Raw genomic sequence first — 19,551 nt, 5'->3', positions numbered from 1 at the left:
GGCTTGTTGTTCCCCTACCTGCCTTCTCAAAGGTCTTACCTCTCCTTTAATTTCCTCCACCTTTAAGTTCGCCTGTTCTGCTTTTTGATTGGCTTCCACAGCTAATTTAAAGTTTTCTGCCGTAGCTCCTTGCAATTTCTCAATTGCCTGGGTGTGCTGCGAAACCTGTTCAGTTAATTTGCCAATAGAGGATGTAGCTTGGTCAATCTTTGATGTTTGATTGTCCACTTTTTGGTTTAAAACTGCCAATTGTTCCAAAATTTGTTTTAAAACTGTTTCAGATCCTCCAGTTGCCATGTCTTCTGCAGCAGGCTGCACTAGTTCCACCTCCTGTGCTGTCAGCACAGTTGGGACAGATGATCTGCGGTGATGAGTTAGAGTTGTTTGCAAAAGTTGCCCAGATTTTTTCTCTTTTTCTTTATCTTTAGCTTTAGCTGCTCTTGTTCTCCCTGTGCCGCTCATTCCACACCTGCCTCTGTTCAAGGTCAGATGGTCTTTTGTCCCATGGGAAAAGCAAGTCCCAAATATAAATAAAAAGAACCACAAAAAGTTTCAATAAAGCTCAGTTCCCATGCAACTATATTTCCACAGTCCTATAGGGGGAGTATTTCAAAGCTTCAAAAAAGAAAGGAACTATTTTCCGCCATTGAAGTTCCTCAATTCCCCATATTGAGTTTTGTAATTCCCAAACACGAAAGGAAGGTTTCCAGAACTTCTAATCTCTTAAAATCCAGCCATAAAGTATCGATACAGGTCCATGCCACAATGTTTAATGTTAGTATCTCAGTCTATGCAACAATTTCGATCTCTGCAACAATATCGTCAGTTTGACAGCAGTTTGACAGTTCTTTTTCTATGCACTGGCAGCCCGGTGACGGGGTTATCTCTTTCAACCCCGTTTAGCCCAAAAATTGGAGGGTAGTTCTAAAGAATAAAAGTCTATACAATCCACAGTTCTTTCCTTTTTATCTTCAAAATACAGAGTCTCTCAATGCACCCTTTCTTCCACTTTTACAATCCCTTTTTAAGTACTTCAGCTCGTTTCCGAGCCCTTGCTTTGATCTAATTAGCAGAGTCGGGAGGCGGACTTCCTGTTACTCGCCTCCCGCTTTCGGCCGAATTTCTTCAGTTTAGTTAGAAAATTTAGGACCCTTACTCACGGGTATGTTGCTCCAATTCCGATAATTTCAAGAAGAAAGGTCAGCGCTCATCAGCAGCAGCAGCGCGGCTTTGCTTCCACGAAAAGAGCGATGAACTCACAGCGCCGCTCCCCCTTTCACGTTCCGGAGCCTCTTACGAGGCTCCTTCCCCGCTTCTGGGGGGGCTCCAGGCGCCCGCCGAGTCCCACGGCCGCAGGCTCACTCTGCCTGCGGTTTTTCTTGATGGGTCTCCGCTTTGCCGTAGCGGACGACCCTTTTTCGCGGAGCCCCTCTTCACAGCGCAAAGAGGACCGCCATTGCTGTTTCGCGCCGCCTCCGGAAGTCCGATTTAGCTATTTGTTAACTGGTGATCCCTTGATTTCCTGCAGCTCAAGCTTCCTTCTCTTCCTCAAGATGTCCTGCTGTTGCCAGTGTGGCTGCTCCGCTTGTTGCTGCAAGCAGTGCTGCTGTTCCCTCTGCTGCGGCTGCGGCTGCGGCTGCGGCTGCGGCTGTGGCTGTTGCAAGCAGTGTTGCTGCTCCCCCTGTTGTTGCAAGCAATGCTGCTGCTCTTCCCCCTGCTGTGGTTCCGGGTGCTGTGGGTCTTCCTGCTGTGGTTGCAAATGCTGCTATCCTAAGCAATGCAAATGCTGAAGAACCCCAAGGAAAGCTCTGAATGTAAAAAGAGAGTCTACAGCATACAGTCCAAGGAATCATTCCACCACCAGGAGCTCTGGCTTCAAGGCTGCTGGCTGACTCCTTGCACTCATCTTCCTCATTCACTCGGCCATTCGCCCAGTAGCCATCTCTAACAAGGAAGGCATTTGAAATGTCTGTGACTCTTTCTCTTTTCTATCTCTTTTCTATCTCTGCTACATTTCTAAACCTTCTGCTGTTGTAGAATCTACCTGCTTTCACAGCCACAAATAAAATGGAAAAGCATCTCTTATAGTTTGGTGTATCTTTCCCTTAAATTGGGATGAGAGGAGGCTTTAGGATACCTGTTGAAACTCACACACTCCCAAGAATATAATTCCCAACAAATGTCTCCATCGCTTCACTGATCATTTCATTGCCCAGAAGGAGAAAGAAGTAATAAGGGGATCATCTATGTTGGACCTGGTCCTTACCAATTGGCAGGAATTCATCACTGAATTAGAAGTACTGGGGACCTTGGAAGGAAGTGGTCATGTCCTCTTGGGTTTCTTGATACAGAGACATGGGAAATCTGGATGTATATGGATATGGGCTCTGGATTTAAGAGTGCTGATTTCAAAAAGCTTAAGTAACTGCTGAGTGAGATGCCATGGTCAGAAAAACTCAAAGAGAAGATAGTCCAGGAGGGATGGGAGTTGCTTAAAGCTGAAATATGGAAGGCACAAATGCAAACGATACCAACAAGAAAGAAAAGTTGGAGGCATCTAAAGAAATCAGTGGCTAGGGGGTGAGAATTACCAGGTTAGCTACAAAGAAGCAGCTCTAATGAAGGTTGCATGCACAGCCAAGGATCATACACCAGATGGTGTAGTAGTGGAAGCCAATGCCGTGTTTTAATGGAGACATGAGCATTCTTGAGTAATGGCTCACTACTAGGGGGAGCAGTCGCAGAGCTGCAGAAGAAGGTCCACCACCTGGTAGTTCTTCACTCACTCAGAGAATGCCATATTGTATCTGGTTTCTCATACTAGACAACAAGGTTATGACAGCACTTATGCAAATAATTGAGATATTAGTGAATCAAAGGACAATCCCAGACTCACAGCTGTGATGGACAGAGTGAGTCAAGGTCCCAAGGAGGTCTATCAAAAGCTCGTCTTTTGCCAAGGGTCTTGTGATTGCTGCAAAGAAAGCTAGGATATCCCACTGAGGTATGGATTCATTTAGCACCCCAGCGTTGATGAACTTAGAGTATAGTTCACTTCCTAGTGGGAAGCAGAATTCATATATATGGGTGAAGAAACCCATGAGCTAAGAGAGGAGATCTTGGAGGAGGAGGGGTGGTCAGATGAGTTGCTATCTTCAGTGTTATAAAAATACATTAGCCTGGATCCACAAGTAATAAATAATGATGATAATAAATTTTTATTTATACCCTGCCCTTCCCGGTTCAGAAAACAGGGCTCAGGGGGGCTAACAACAAATTTAAAACACTGAATTGATGCAACAAAAAACAGCATAAAATACAGTATAAAACGGGAATAACAATAAATTCAGAATTCAAAAATCAATTTAGGGGAAAATCATTCCAATAAACATTAGATGATCACCAGGGCTGGCTGGCTAAATTAGTCCTATTTGGGCCAGTGGGGAGACCAGGGGAGAATTAGCTGTGGGATCTCAGAGTGGAAAAAAGGGAGGGGGAGGGAAGGTAGGGGAATAAAAGGTCAGGCTAGGTTCAAATTGAAAGCCAGCTGGATACTGTAGCTCTGTCTTACAGGCCGTGCGGAAGGAGGTTAAATCCTGCAGAGCCCTGGTCTCATGGGACATAGCGTTCCACCAGGTCAGAGCCATTACTGAGAAGGCCCTGGCCCTGGTGGAGGATAATCTGACTGCCCTAGGGCCCGGGACCTCTAAACTAAGATTATTCATGGACCTTAAAGTCCTCTGTGGGGCAGACCAGGAGAGGCGGTCCTGTAGCACTCAAAATGATGCACTTCAGAGTATAATCTCTTCCCTTTCATAGGCATCCAATCAATGAGGTTTGCAAATACCACCACAAAGGGAATCGCTTCTCCCCATCCTCATTACATCCATTTGCTCAAGGAGAGATAACGGCTTGTAATCCTCAGATGTTACATGAGTATCAGGGCCTGGCTAGATGAGGAGGAATGGTGCAAGGCTACAGCCAGTGGGAAACACCCCACCACCACCACCACCATCAGGGGAACATCAGAGGTGGAAGCCTCTGAGACAGGACAATGATGGTGGGATACAAGACAGTTCAGAGAAAGAAGGGGACCAGACAGGCTGGAGGCTGAGCAAGCCACAGTTTTAAGTTAGAGTAAAGCAGCTGAGGAGGAGGAGGAGGCTGAGGCTGTGACAGATCCACAGCAACCTGCCAGTTCCACTATTTTCCCCTCTCCTCCTCCCCTGTCTCCAAGAATGAGGAGGGTGTTACATGCAGCAGAAGGAAAGGCACAGAGAACCTCTCCTCAAAGGCGTTTGTGACTGTCGGGAAGGCAGCTGGCTGGGGAAGAGGCATAAGAGGCTCAGATCCTCAGTTCTGGCAACTGTTTCATCAGGCTAGAATCATAGAATCCTAGAGTTGGAAGAGACCACAAGGGCCATCGAGTCCAACCCCCTGCCAAGCAGGAAACACCATCAGAGCACTCCTGACATATGGTTGTCAAGCCTCTGCTTAAAGGGATAGGTAAAGGTACCCCTGCCCGTATGGGCCAGTCTTGCCAGACTCTAGGGTTGTGCACCCATCTCACTCCAGAGGCCGGGGGCCAGCGCTGTCCAGAGACACTTCCGGGTCACGTGGCCAGCGTGACAAAGCTGCATCTGGCGAGCCAGCGCAGCACACAGAAACGCCGTTTACCTTCCCGCCGGTAAGTGGTCCCTATTTATCTACTTGCACCCGGGGGTGCTTTCGAACTGCTAGGTTGGCAGGCACTGGGACCGAGCAGCGGGAGCGCACCCCGCCGTGGGGATTTGAACCACCGACCTTTCGATCAGCAAGCCCTAGGCGCTGAGGCTTTTACCCACAGCGCCACCCGCGTCCCTCAAGCCTCTGCTTAAAGACCTCCAAAGAAGGAGACTCCACCACACTCCTTGGCAGCAAATTCCACTGTCAAACAGCTCTTACTGTCAGAAGGTTCTTCTTAATGTTTAGGTGGAATCTTTTTTTCTTGTAGTTTGGAACCATTGCTCCGTGTCCCCTTCTCTGGAGCAGCAGAAAACAACCTTTCTCCCTCCTCTATGTGACATCCTTTTATATATTTGAACATGGCTATCATATCACCCCTTAACCTCCTCTTCTCCAGGCTAAACATGCCCAGCTCCCTTAGCCGTTCCTCATCAGGCATTGTTTCCAGTCCTTTGACCATTTTGGTTGCCCTCCTCTGGACACGTTCCAGTTTGTCAGTGTCCTTCTTGAACTGTGGTGCCCAGAACTGGACACAGTACTCCAGGTGAGGTCTGACCAGAGCAGAATACAGTGGCACTATTACTTCCCTTGATCTAGATGCTATACTCCTATTGATGCAGCCCAGAATTGCATTGGCTTTTTTGCACAGGCTAGTCCTGCCAGTGGAGACCTCTTGTTTGTGTTTCATATCTCGAATTGAGAATTAACTTTACTGATCCTCTCTGAGTCTCAGTGCTGAACCGCAGCTGGACCAGCCCTGACAGAGTGCCATGCATGTGCTCTCCCAATGAGATGTGCCCCCCTTTCCAATATTGTATGTGAGATGGAGATATGCTCCCCAGGAGCTCAGTCAGTGATCTTTTCTAGGCTGGGAGCTCTTCAGCTGGAGATTCTTGGAGAATGCAAAGCCGATCACCTGTTTGGGGATCTTTGCCACATTCTGCATCTCAGGGCAAATGAACACAACAAGGCTCTGTACCATGCTTTGGAATTTTTATTAATTGCCACCGGGAAAGGTTTTCTTTTCACAGAGGAGTTATTCAAGGAGGTGAAAAGAGAGCAACTCGCTGGACCACCAAGGTGATAAAGAGAAGACAACTGGCATGCCTCCTTGAAGGAAAACAAAGCTAAATAAGAAGGAGATGAGAAGAATCCAGGGTTGTAGAAGGAGGCAGGAATAAGCTTAAGACAAAGGAACAGATGAATCCAAGGAGGCCACCAGCACGGAGGATGCAGCAGCTCTCAACCCTTCAATGAACTTCTTCAGCAGCAGCCTTGCTTAGGATAGCAGCAACAGGAACCACAGCCGCAAGATCCACAGCCACAAGATCCACAGGAACCACAGCCGCAAGATCCACAGCCACAAGATCCACAGGAACCACAGCCGCAAGATCGGCAGCCACAGGAACCACAGCCGCAAGAGTTGCAGCAGCAGGGGGAAGAGCAGCAGCAGCAAGGAGTGCAGCAACAGCAAGGACAGCAGCAGCACTTGCAGCAGGAGGGAGAGCAGCAACAATTGGAGCAGCAGGACATCTTAGCGGTGGAGAGGGAAGGCGGAGCTGAAAGGATTCAAGGGATTTCCCATTAAGCAAACAACATCCTCAGGGATATTAAAACACTGTAGACAGATGCTCTGCATTCAGGAGATCAGAAAAGACATGATTTTCACATCATGTTTCCCTCTGAGTGATCCTGAAAGTACATTTAGGCTAGCAAAATGGGATGCATTGTTGTCTTGCCTATGCATCTCTCCTCTTCTGCTTGTCTAGAGCATTGATCCTTGATTCTTGCTCAGGTCAGGTGTGCTGTGCCATTTCAGGAATTGCACAACAGATTGTTCAGGAACCACATCATTCTCCATCGGGAGCCGCAGGCCATGCTGCTTTCCTCACAAACGTACATGTTTGACAGGTGAATTATATTCAACCATTATAGTTGTAGATCAATATGAAATGTGTGCTTGGTAAGAAAACCCCCTGTCCCGCCCCCCATTTTAGATCCTGTGGAAGACGATAGTAGGCTAATTTCTAGTCCTAAAATGCTGAGAGAATTGAGGCTTGAAGGCAAGATCCTAGCTTCTCTGTGAATGAGTAAAGACATGTTTTGTATCCAGAAGACCGTTTTGAGATCTTGAATCCCTCATTTCCAAGAGAGAAGTAATTTCTGAACTTGAATTAGCATCTAAGAAAATCATGCTTCTGTCCATGCACAACTCCCCATGTGGCAGTAGGCCAAGATTTGTCACCAAGAGTAAGATAAAGAGTGAGCAAGTTGCACTGAAAAACCAGAGCTGCTAGACTACATCCTCAAGACCATACCTTTCCTGGAACTGAAAGAATGAAGAGATAATTGGAGTGAACTTACCTTTTTTCACTTGTCAGAATTGGTGTGGATGTTGGATCCAGTGAGTGAGTGAATAACTCCTGAATGCGGGGCCTTTATATACACCTCTGTGAACCCTTCCGCAAGCAATTATGAACCACGCAATGATGACAAGGTCTTCATTAAACCTTAATATGGGCCTCTACCACACAATCATCTGCTGCGTGATCCTTGACTGTGTCCACATTCTTCCTTTCTGAAGTCAGGTGATTAAGGCTATTCTGCAGTAGTAACACTTTAATTCTCCCTTCTGTCCAAAGGGAGCATTTATGGGATTGCTTGAAATCAAATATGTTCGGATGAACAGGCATCATATGGGCTTCTCTCCAAGATCTGGTGCCTACGGGATTTAGTTTTCAGATTGTTTAGCAGTGGACACAACATTTAGGCCATTCTTTCTTAGTACAACCTGCAACATGTATAAAGTGATGTTAATAAAACAATGATTTAGGATGATAGATATTTTCAGGTCACTGGGTAGAAACCACTGCAAGTCTTATTCCAAGCAAGCCCATTAAAGTCCATAGACATGGCTAACTTAGGTTTGCCTACTCTAAGTAGACCTCAGCTGCATGCAAGCCAATTGCTTTTGCATGGTTCAGATGTCAGGTGAAAATTAGGCTGTGGAGCCCAAGTGTTCATCTATCAATTATTTTTTACTGTAATGAACATTTGTTAAAGCTAGATAGTAAATAAAAACATGTGGAACTTCTAACATTCACCGTCCTGCTCAGCTCCTTTTTTAAAATAAAAGATGGCACATGCTATTGACTTCTGCTCATTGCTGATTAATATGTGTTATGAAGATCAAATTCCAAGACCTGGGAATAAAATCGTCAGGTGCTTTGAGCTTGAGGCAGGAAGTACAGTCAGAAGATCTGGAATATTTTTCCTAGCTAAAAAAAACACCAGTGCAGGATCTCAATGAGAAGCTCTCATTATCTCCATTCATCATAGTATAATTGTTTTAAAACTAATCCCATAACTGCCCCTTCATCTGGCTTGAGAATTACAGAGTTTCCAGAATTCAGTTTTATTTTCTTCTGTACTTATATTGATAAATAATAGGGGTTGTGAATACAGTCACAGATCACGCACCAGCTAATAATGTGTGGTGGAGGCCAAGGTCAAGGTTTAATGTAGAGCTTCTCATTCATGATTAGTGCCTCATGGCTTGCGGAAGGTTTCACAGAGCCATATAAAAGGACCACAATCCTCGAGGTCTTCAGTCACTCTCTGGATCCAATATCCACACATCATTTCCTATAGTCAACAAAGGTAAGCTTGTTTCCAAACATTTAATCATTCTTCTTGTTTTCTTCATTGCAGGAAAATGAAAATTCTGAGCAGGTACTCCAGTGGCTCTGGTCTTGCAAAATCATTCTGAACAGAACATGCACAGGAGCTATCAGTCTCAAAATTGGATTTTTTTTAGTGTTTCAGATTTCAGCATCTCAACTGGCATATTTTATTTCAAAGAGCTAAAGTATTTTCTGTAACGGACCTTTTATAGGTTTGTTGGCACGGCAAAGGCCAAAGTAAATGGTACCATCGGATTATCTCTTCATATCTGTTTCATGGATTTGCAATATTTAGTTCTGAAGACTGACCATTTAAGCCATCTTTGGACTGTTAAATGGAGTCCTCAGGGTAACTATTATGTAGTGACTTCCCTGGAGATATCATATCAACTGAAGAATATTTCATGCATTTTTGATACATAGATATATATAATAATTGATGTCAGCAGCATTAAAAATGTAAAACATAGATATAAACAGCCCATGTGTAAATCCAGCTATGATAGAATCTGGATTTCCTCTAGGCTGTTGTTTATTTTTTACTTGAGGAAAACTCTGAATTCCCCTTAACACAGAAAGCAAAATGGTCCTGGATTTACAATGAAGGCAGAATCACTATTGAATTCTTGGTTGGACAAATTGGTCCATTCCAGCATTCATCAGGCAGATGTTTCTCCCATGCTTTATACAGCAAGCAAATCTTTGTTGAATATAGGGAAATTATTTCAGCTGTGTCACGAGTAGGAGGAAAACAATGCGAAATAGGCATCTCCTACTGCAAAGCACCAGTAAAATTTGTTTCTAACACATCTGATGATTTAGTTCTTTGTTAACTGGAGATCCCTTCATTTCCTGCAGCTCAAGCTTCCTTCTCTTCCTCAAGATGTCCTGCTGTTGCCAGTGTGGCTGCTCCCCTTGTTGCTGCAAGCAGTGCTGCTGTTCCCCCTGCTGCGGATGTGGCTGTGGCTGTTGCAAGCAGTGTTGCTCCTCCCCCTGTTGTTGCAAGCAGTGTTGCTGCTCTTCCCCCTGCTGCTGCTCTTCCCCCTGCTGTGGTTCCGGGTGCTGCGGGTCTTCCTGCTGTGGTTGCAAATGCTGCTATCCTAAGCAATGCAAATGCTGAAGAACCCCAAGGAAAGCTCTGAATGTAAACAGAGAGTCTACAGCACACAGCCCAAGAAAAAATTCCACCACCAGGAGCTCTGGCTTCAAGGCTGCTGGCTGACTCCTTGCACTCATCTTCCTGATTCACTCGGCCATTCGCCCAGTAGCCATCTCTAACAAGGAAGGCATTTGAAATGTCTGTGACTCTTTCTCTTTTCTATCTCTTTTCTATCTCTGCTACATTTCTAAACCTTCTGCTGTTGTAGAATCTACCTGCTTGCATGGCAACAAATAAAATGGAAAAGCATCTCTTATAGTTCGGTGTATCTTTCCCTTAAATTGGGATGAGAGGAGGCTTTAGGATACCTGTTGAAACTCACACACTCCCAAGAATATAATTCCCAACAAATGTCTCCGTTTCTTCACTGATCATTTCATTGCCCAGAAGGAGAAAGAAGTAATAAGGGGATCATCTATGTTGGACCTGGTCCCTACCAATTGGCAGGAATTCATCATTGAATTAGAAGTACTGGGGACCTTGGAAGGAACTGATCATGTCCTCTTGGGTTTCTTGATACAGAGACATGGGAAATATGGATGTATATGGATATGGGCTCTGGATTTAAGAGTGTTGATTTCAAAAAGCTTAAGTAACTGCTGAGTGATCAGAAAAACTCAAAGAGAAGATAGTCCAGGAGGGATGGGAGTTGCTTAAAGCTGAAATATGGAAGGCACAAATGCAAACAATACCAACAAGAAAGAAAAGTTGGAGGCATCTAAAGAAATCAGTGGCTAGGGGGTGAGAATTACCAGGTTAGCTACAAAGAAGCAGCTCTAATGAAGGGTGTATGCACAGCCAAGGATCATACACCAGATGGTGTAGTAGTGGAAGCCAATGCCGTGTTTTAATGGAGACATGAGCATTCTTGAGTAATGGCTCACTACTAGGGGGAGCAGTCGCAGAGCTGCATAAGAAGGTCCACCACCTGGTAGTTCTTCACTCACTCAGAGAATGCCATATCAAATCTTGTTTCTCATACTAGACAACAAGGTTAGCGGTATGACAGCACTTATGCAAATAATTGAGATATTAGTGAATCAAAGGACAATCCCAGACTCACAGCTGTGATGGACAGAGTGAGTCAAGGTCCCAAGGAGGTCTATCAAAAGCTCGTCTTTTGCCAAGGGTCTTGTGATTGCTGCAAAGAAAGCTAGGATATCCCACTGAGGTATGGATTCATTTAGCACCCCAGTGTTGATGAACTTAGAGTATAGTTCACTTCCTAGTGGGAAGCAGAATTCATATATATGGGTGAAGAAACCCATGAGCTAAGAGAGGAGATCTTGGAGAAGGAGGGGTGGTCAGACCAGTTGCTATCTTCAGTGTTATAAAAATACATTAGCCTGGATCCACAAGTAATAAATAATGATGATAATAAATTTTTATTTATACCCTGCCCTTCCCGGTTCAGAAAACAGGGCTCGGGGGGGCTAACAACAAATTTAAAACACTGAATTGATGCAACAAAAAACAGCATAAAATACAGTATAAAACAGGAATAACAATAAATTCAGAATTCAAAAATCAATTTAGGGGGAAAATCATTCCAATAAACATTAGATGATCACCAGGGCTGGCTGGCTAAATTAGTCCTATTTGGGCCAGTGGGGAGACCAGGGGAGAATTAGCTGTGGGATCCCAGAGTGGAAAAAAGGGAGGGGGAGGGAAGGAAGGAAGGGGAATAAAAGGTCAGGCTAGGTTCAAATTGAAAGCCAGCTGGATACTGTAGCTCTGTCTTACAGGCCCTGCGGAAGGAGGTTAAATCCTGCAGAGCCCTGGTCTCATGGGACATAGCGTTCCACCAGGTCAGAGCCATTACCGAGAAGGCCCTGGCCCTGGTGGAGGATAATCTGACTGCCCTAGGGCCCGGGACCTCTAAACTAAGATTATTCATGGACCTTAAAGTCCTCTGTGGGGCAGACCAGGAGAGGCGGTCCTGTAGCACTCAAAATGATGCACTTCAGAGTATAATCTCTTCCCTTTCATAGGCATCCAATCAATGAGGTTTGCAAATAACACCACAAAGGGAATCGCTTCTCCCCATCCTCATTACATCCATTTGCTCAAGGAGAGATAACGGCTTGTAATCCTCAGATGTTACATGAGTATCAGGGCCTGGCTAGATGAGAAGGAATGGTGCAAGGCTACAGCCAGTGGGAAACACCCCACCACCACCACCACCACAAGGGGAACATCAGAGGTGGAAGCCTCTGAGCCAGGACAATGATGGTGGGATACAAGACAGTTCAGAGAAAGAAGGGGACCAGACAGGCTGGAGGCTGAGCAAGCCACAGTTTTAAGTTAGAGTAAAGCAGCTGAGGAGGAAGAGGAGGCTGAGGCTGTGACAGATCCACAGCAACCTGCCAGTTCCACTATTTTCCCCTCTCCTCCTCCCCTGTCTCCAAGAAAGAGGAGGGTGTTACATGCAGCAGAAGGAAAGGCACAGAAAACGTCTCCTCAAAGGCGTTTGTGACTGTCGGGAAGGCAGCTGGCTGGGGAAGAGGCATAAGAGGCTCAGATCCTCAGTTCTGGCAACTGTTTCATCAGGCTAGAATCATAGAATCATAGAATCCTAGAGTTGGAAGAGACCACAAGGGCCATCGAGTCCAACCCCCTGCCCCCTGCCAAGCAGGAAACACCATCAGAGCACTCCTGACATATGGTTGTCAAGCCTCTGCTTAAAGACCTCCAAAGAAGGAGACTCCACCACACTCCTTGACAGCAAATTCCACTGTCGAACAGCTCTTACTGTCAGGAAGTTCTTCCTAATGTTTAGGTGGAATCCTCTTTCTTGTAGTTTGGATCCATTGCTCCGTGTCCGCTTCTCTGGAGCAGCAGAAAACAACCTTTCTCCCTCCTCTATGTGACATCCTTTTATATATTTGAACATGGCTATCATATCACCCCTTAACCTCCTCTTCTCCAGGCTAAACATGCCCAGCTTCCTTAGCCGTTCCTCATCAGGCATCGTTTCCATGCCTTTGACCATTTTGGTTGCCCTCCTCTGGACACGTTCCAGTTTGTCAGTGTCCTTCTTGAACTGTGGTGCCCAGAACTGGACACAGTACTCCAGGTGAGGACTGACCAGAGCAGAATACAGTGGCACTATTACTTCCCTTGATCTAGATGCTATACTCCTATTGATGCAGCCCAGAATTGCATTGGGTTTTTTGCACAGGCTAGTCCTGCCAGTGCAGACCTCTTGTTTGTGTTTCATATCTCGAATTGAGAATTAACTTTACTGATCCTCTCTGAGTCTCAGTGCTGAACCACAGCTGAACCAGCCCTGACAGAGTGCCATGCATGTGCTCTCCCAATGAGATGTGCCCCCCTTTCCAATATTGTATGTGAGATGGAGATATGCTCCCCAGGAGCTAAGTCAGTGATCTTTTCTAGGCTGGGAGCTCTTCAGTTGGAGATTCTTGGAGAATGCAAAGCAGATCACCTCTTTGGGGATCTGTGACACATTCTGCATCTCAGGGCAAATGAACACAACAAGGCTCTGTACCATGCTTTGGAATTTTTATTAATTGCTACCGGGAAAGGTTTTCTTTTCACAGAGGAGTTATTCAAGGAGGTGAAAAGAGAGCAACTCGCTGGACCACCAAGGTGATAAAGAGAAGACAACTGGCATGCCTCCTTGAAGGAAAACAAAGCTAAATAAGAAGGAGATGAGAAGAATCCAGGGTTGTAGAAGGAGGCAGGAATAAGCTTAAGACAAAGGAACAGATGAATCCAAGGAGGCCACCAGCACGGAGGAGGCAGCAGCTCTCAACCCTTCACTGAACTTCTTCAGCAGCAGCCTTGCTTAGGATAGCAGCAACAGGAACCACAGCCGCAAGATCCACAGCCACAGGAACCACAGCCGCAAGATCCACAGCCACAGGAACCACAGCCGCAAGAGTTGCAGCAGCAGGGGGAAGAGCAGCAGCAGCAAGGAGTGCAGCAACAGCTAGGACTGCAGCAGCAGCAGCAGGGGCAGCAGCAGCACTTGCAGCAGGAGGGAGAGCAGCAACAATTGGAGCAGCAGGACATCTTAGCGGTGGAGAGGGAAGGCGGAGCTGAAAGGATTCAAGGGATTTCCCATTAAGCAAACAACATCCTCAGGGAGATTAAAACACTGTAGACAGATGCTCTGCATTCAGGAGATCAGAAAAGACATGATTTTCACATCATGTTTCCCTCTGAGTGATCCTGAAAGTAGGTTAGCATTTTGGTTAGCAAAATGGGATGCATTGTTGTCTTGACTATGCATCTCTCCTCTTCTGCTTATCGAGAGCATTGATCCTTGATTCTTGCTCAGGTCAGGTGTGCTGTGCCATTTCAGGAATTGCACAACATATTGTTCAGGAACCACATCATTCTCCATCGGGAGCCGCAGGCCATGCTGCTTTCCTCACAAACGTACATGTTTGACAGGTGAATTATATTCAACCATTATAGTTGTAGATCAATATGAAATGTGTGCTTGGTAAGAAAACCCCCTGTCCCGCCCCCCATTTTAGATCCTGTGGAAGACGATAGTAGGCAAATTTCTAGTCCTAAAATGCTGAGAGAATTGAAGCCTGAAGGCAAGATCCTAGCTTCTCTGTGAATGAGTAAAGACATGTTTTGTATCCAGAAGACCGTTTTGAGATCTTGAATCCCTCATTTCCAAGATAGAAGTAAATTCTGAATTTGAATTAGTATCTATGAAATCACGCTTTTGTCCATGCACAACTCCCCATGTGGCAGGAGGCCAAGATTTGTCACCAAGAGCAAGATAAATAGTGAGCAAGTTGCATTGAAAAACCAGAGCTGCTAGACTACATCCTCAAGACCATACCTCTCCTGGAACTGAAAGAATGAAGAAATAATTGGAGTGAACTTACCTTTTTTCAGTTGTCAGAATTGGTGTGGATGTTGGATCCAGTGAGTGAGTGAAGAACTCCTGAATGCGGGGCCTTTATATACACCTCTGTGAACCCTTCCGCAAGCAATTATGAACCACGCAATGATGACAAGGTCTTCATTAAACCTTAATATGGGCCTCTACTACACAATCCTCTGCTGCGTGATCCTTGACTGTGTCCACATTCTTCCTTTCTGAAGTCAGGTGATGAAGGCAATTCTGCAGTAGTAACACTTTAATTCTCCCTTCTGTCCAAAGCGAGCATTTATAGGATTGCTTGAAATCAAATATGTTCAGATGAACAGGCATCATATGGGCTTCTGTGAAATATCTGGTGCCTATGGGATTTAGTTTTCAGATTGTTTACCTGTAAGCACAACATTTAGGCCATTCTTCCTTAGTACAACCTGCAGCATGTATAAAGTGATGTTAATAAGGCAATGATTTAGGATGATAGATATTTTAAGGACACTGGATCGAAACCACTGCTAGTCACACTCAGAGCAAGCCCATTAAAGTCCATAGAAATGGCTAACTTAGGTTTGCCTACTCTAAGTAGAACTCAGCTGGATGCAAGCCAATTGCTTTTGCATGGTTCAGATGTCAGGTGAAAATTAGGCTGTGGAGCCCAAGTGTTCGTCTAGCAATTCTTTTTTACTGTAATGAACATTTGTTAAAGCTGCATATTAAATAAAAACATGTGCAACTTCTATCATTCACTGTCCTGCTCAGCTACTTTTAAAAAATAATAAATAATAAATGGCACATGCTATTGACTTCTGCTCATTGCTGATAAATATGTATTATGAGGATCAAATTCCAAGACGTGGGAATACAATCGTCAGGTGCTTTGAGCTTGAGGCAGGAAGTACAGTCAGAAGATCTGGAGAATTTTTCCTGGCTAAAAAAATAGTGCAGGATCTCAATGAGAAGCTCTCATTATCTTCGTTCATCATAGCATAATTGTTTTAAAACCAATCCCATAATTGCCCCTTCATCTGGCTTGAGAATTATAGAGTTTCCAGAATTCAGTTTTAATTTCTACTGTATTTATATAGATAAATAAAAGGGGTTGTTAATACAGTCACAGATCACGCAGCAGCTAATCATGTGTGGTGGAGGCCAACGTCAAGGTTTAATGGAGAGCTTCTCATTCATGATTAGAGCCTCATGGCTTGTGGAAGGGTTCACAGAGCCATATAAAAGGACCACAATCCTGGAGTTCTTCATTCACTCTCTGGATCCAATATCCACACACCAATTCCTATAGTCAACAAAGGTAAGCTTGTTTACAAATAATTAATCATTCTTCTTGTTTTCTTCATTGGAGGAAAACGAAAATTATAAGCAGATACTCCAGTGGCTCTGGTCTTGAAAAATCATTCTGAACAGAACGTGCACAGGAGCGAACAGTCTCAAAACTGGATTTTTTTTAGTGTTTCAGATTTCAGCATCTCAACTGGCATATTTTATTTCATAAAGCTAAAGTGTTTTCTATAACGGACTTTTTATAGGTTCATTGGCACGGCAAAGGCCAAAGTAGATGGTATCATCAAATTATCTCTTCACCATATCTGTTTCATGGATTTGCAATTTTTAGTTCTGAGGACTGACCATTTAAGCTGTCTTTGGGCTGTTAACTGGAGTTCTCAGGGGAACTATTAAGTAATGACTTCCCTGGAGATATCAACTTTTTCTCATATCAGCTGAATAATATTCCATGCATTTTAGAGACATAGATATATATAATAATTGATGTCAGCAGCATAAAAAATGTAACACGTAGATATAACCAGCCCATGTGTAATATGCATCCAGCAATGATAGAATCTGGATTTCCTCTAGGCTCTTATTTATTTTATACCCGAGGAAAACTCTGAATTCCTCTTAACGCAGAAAGCAAAATGGTCCTGGATTTACAATGAAGGCAGAATCACTATTGAATTCTTGGTTGGACAAATTGGTCCATTCCAGCATTCATCAGGCAGATGTTTCTCCCATGCTTTATACAGCAAGCAAATCTTTGTTGAATATAGGGAAATTATTTCAGCTGTGTCACGCGTAGGAGGAAAACAATGCGAAATAGACATCTCCTAATGCAAAGCACCAGTAAAATTTGTTTTTAACACATCTGACAATTTAGCTATTTGTTAACTGGTGATCCCTTGATTTCCTGCAGCTCAAGCTTCCTTCTCTTCCTCAAGATGTCCTGCTGTTGCCAGTGTGGCTGCTCCCCTTGCTGCTGCAAGCAGTGCTGCTGTTCCCCCTGCTGCAGCTGCGGCTGTGGCTGTTGCAAGCAGTGTTGCTGCTCCCCCTGTTGTTGCAAGCAATGCTGCTGCTCTTCCCCCTGCTGTGGTTCCGGGTGCTGCGGGTCTTCCTGCTGTGGCTGCAAATGCTGCTATCCTAAGCAATGCAAATGCTGAAGAACCCCAAGGAAAGCTCTGAATGTAAACAGAGAGTCTACAGCACACAGCCCAAGAAAAAATTCCACCACCAGGAGCTCTGGCTTCAAGGCTGCTGGCTGACTCCTTGCACTCATCTTCCTGATTCACTCGGCCATTCGCCCAGTAGCCATCTCTAACAAGGAAGGCATTTGAAATGTCTGTGACTCTTTCTCTTTTCTATCTCTTTTCTATCTCTGCTACATTTCTAAACCTTCTGCTGTTGTAGAATCTACCTGCTTGCATGGCAACAAATAAAATGGAAAAGCATCTCTTATAGTTCGGTGTATCTTTCCCTTAAATTGGGATGAGAGGAGGCTTTAGGATACCTGTTGAAACTCACACACTCCCAAGAATATAATTCCCAACAAATGTCTCCGTTTCTTCACTGATCATTTCATTGCCCAGAAGGAGAAAGAAGTAATAAGGGGATCATCTATGTTGGACCTGGTCCTTACCAATTGGCAGGAATTCATCATTGAATTAGAAGTACTGGGGACCTTGGAAGGAACTGATCATGTCCTCTTGGGTTTCTTGATACAGAGACATGGGAAATATGGATGTATATGGATATGGGCTCTGGATTTAAGAGTGCTGATTTCAAAAAGCTTAAGTAACTGCTGAGTGATCAGAAAAACTCAAAGAGAAGATAGTCCAGGAGGGATGGGAGTTGCTTAAAGCTGAAATATGGAAGGCACAAATGCAAACAATACCAACAAGAAAGAAAAGTTGGAGGCATCTAAAGAAATCAGTGGCTAGGGGATGAGAATTACCAGGTTAGCTACAAAGAAGCAGCTCTAATGAAGGGTGTATGCACAGCCAAGGATCATACACCAGATGGTGTAGTAGTGGAAGCCAATGCCGTGTTTTAATGGAGACATGAGCATTCTTGAGTAATGGCTCACTACTAGGGGGAGCAGTCGCAGAGCTGCATAAGAAGGTCCACCACCTGGTAGTTCTTCACTCACTCAGAGAAAGCCATATTTGGTTTCTCATACTAGGCAACAAGGTTAGCTGTATGACAGCACTTATGCAAATAACTGAGATATTAGTGAATCAAAGGACAATCCCAGACTCACAGCTGTGATGGACAGAGTGAGTCAAGGTCCCAAGGAGGTCTATCAAAAGCTCGTCTTTTGCCAAGGGTCTTGTGATTGCTGCAAAGAAAGCTAGGATATCCCACTGAGGTATGGATTCATTTAGCACCCCAGTGTTGATGAACTTAGAGTATAGTTCACTTCCTAGTGGGAAGCAGAATTCATATATATGGGTGAAGAAATCCATGAGCTAAGAGAGGAGATCTTGGAGGAGGAGGGGTGGTCAGATGAGTTGCTATCTTCAGTGTTATAAAAATACATTAGCCTGGATCCACAACTAATAAATAATGATGATAATAAATTTTTATTTATACCCTGCCCTTCCCGGTTCAGAAAACAGGGCTCAGGGGGGCTAACAACAAATTTAAAACACTGAATTGATGCAACAAAAAACAGCATAAAATACAGTATAAAACGGGAATAACAATAAATTCAGAATTCAAAAATCAATTTAGGGGGGAAATCATTCCAATAAACATTAGATGATCACCAGGGCTGGCTGGCTAAATTAGTCCTATTTGGGCCAGTGGGGAGACCAGGGGAGAATTAGCTGTGGGATCCCAGAGTGGAAAAAAGGGAGGGGGAGGGAAGGAAGGAAGGGGAATAAAAGGTCAGGCTAGGTTCAAATTGAAAGCCAGCTGGATACTGTAGCTCTGTCTTACAGGCCGTGCGGAAGGAGGTTAAATCCTGCAGAGGCCTGGTCTCATGGGACATAGCGTTCCACCAGGTCAGAGCCATTACTGAGAAGGCCCTAGCCCTCGTGGAGGATAATCTGACTGCCCTAGGGCCCGGAACCTCCAAACTATGATTATTCATGGACCTTAAGGTCCTCTGTGGGGCAGACCAGGAGAGGTGGTCCTGTAGCACTCAAAATGATGCACTTCAGAGTATAATCTCTTCCCTTTCATAGGCATCCAATCAATGAGGTTTGCAAATACCACCACAAAGGGAATTGCTTCTCCCCATCCTCATTACATCCATTTGCTCAAGGAGAGTTAACGGCTTGTAATCCTCCTTGGATGTTACATGTGTATCAGGGCCTGGCTAGATGAGGAGGAATGGTGCAAGGCTACAGTCAGTGGGAAACACCCCACCACCACCACCACCATCAGGGGAACATCAGAGGTGGAAGCCTCTGAGACAGGACAATGATGGTGGGATACAAGACAGTTCAGAGAAAGAAGGGGACCAGACAGGCTGGAGGCTGAGCAAGCCACAGTTTTAAGTTAGAGTAAAGCAGCTGAGGAGGAAGAGGAGGCTGAGGCTGTGACAGATCCACAGCAACCTGCCAGTTCCACTATTTTCCCCTCTCCTCCTCCCCTGTCTCCAAGAATGAGGAGGGTGTTACATGCAGCAGAAGGAAAGGCACAGAGAACCTCTCCTCAAAAGCGTTTGTGACTGTCGGGAAGGCAGCTGGCTGGGGAAGAGGCATAAGAGGCTCAGATCCTCAGTTCTGGCAACTGTTTCATCAGGCTAGAATCATAGAATCCTAGAGTTGGAAGAGACCACAAGGGCCATCGAGTCCAACCCCCTGCCAAGCAGGAAACACCAT

General features: G+C 44.9%; 4 long non-coding RNA genes across 4 annotated transcripts in view; 2 read left to right on the top strand and 2 right to left on the bottom strand.

Moving 5' to 3' along the window:
* Positions 1–14,538, bottom strand: part of LOC310833515 — a 42,596-nt gene extending 28,058 nt beyond the window's left edge. Inside the window, exons 1-2 of the long non-coding RNA XR_014558736.1 lie at positions 14,442–14,538; positions 13,374–13,631 (exon numbers count right to left, since the gene is read on the bottom strand). This is a non-coding gene — a long non-coding RNA (uncharacterized lncRNA). The remainder of the gene's footprint in view (positions 1–13,373; positions 13,632–14,441) is intronic.
* The window catches only part of LOC310833508, a 121,790-nt gene that overhangs the window by 71,023 nt on the left and 31,216 nt on the right, over positions 1–19,551 (bottom strand). The gene's annotated exons all lie outside the window — the stretch shown is intronic.
* LOC310833584 lies at positions 8,347–9,818 on the top strand. The gene is made up of 2 exons (XR_014558817.1): positions 8,347–8,385; positions 9,267–9,818. It is a non-coding gene; the product is annotated as an uncharacterized lncRNA (long non-coding RNA).
* LOC310833538 lies at positions 15,664–17,174 on the top strand. The gene is made up of 2 exons (XR_014558764.1): positions 15,664–15,740; positions 16,641–17,174. It is a non-coding gene; the product is annotated as an uncharacterized lncRNA (long non-coding RNA).

Source organism: Podarcis gaigeae (genome assembly GCF_964106915.1).
Source record: "Podarcis gaigeae genome assembly, chromosome: 16".
In the NCBI taxonomy this organism is placed as follows: Eukaryota; Metazoa; Chordata; class Lepidosauria; order Squamata; family Lacertidae; genus Podarcis; species Podarcis gaigeae.
The sequence above is the reverse complement of the archived record's forward strand: the minus strand, read 5'-3'. Positions and strand labels throughout refer to the sequence as shown.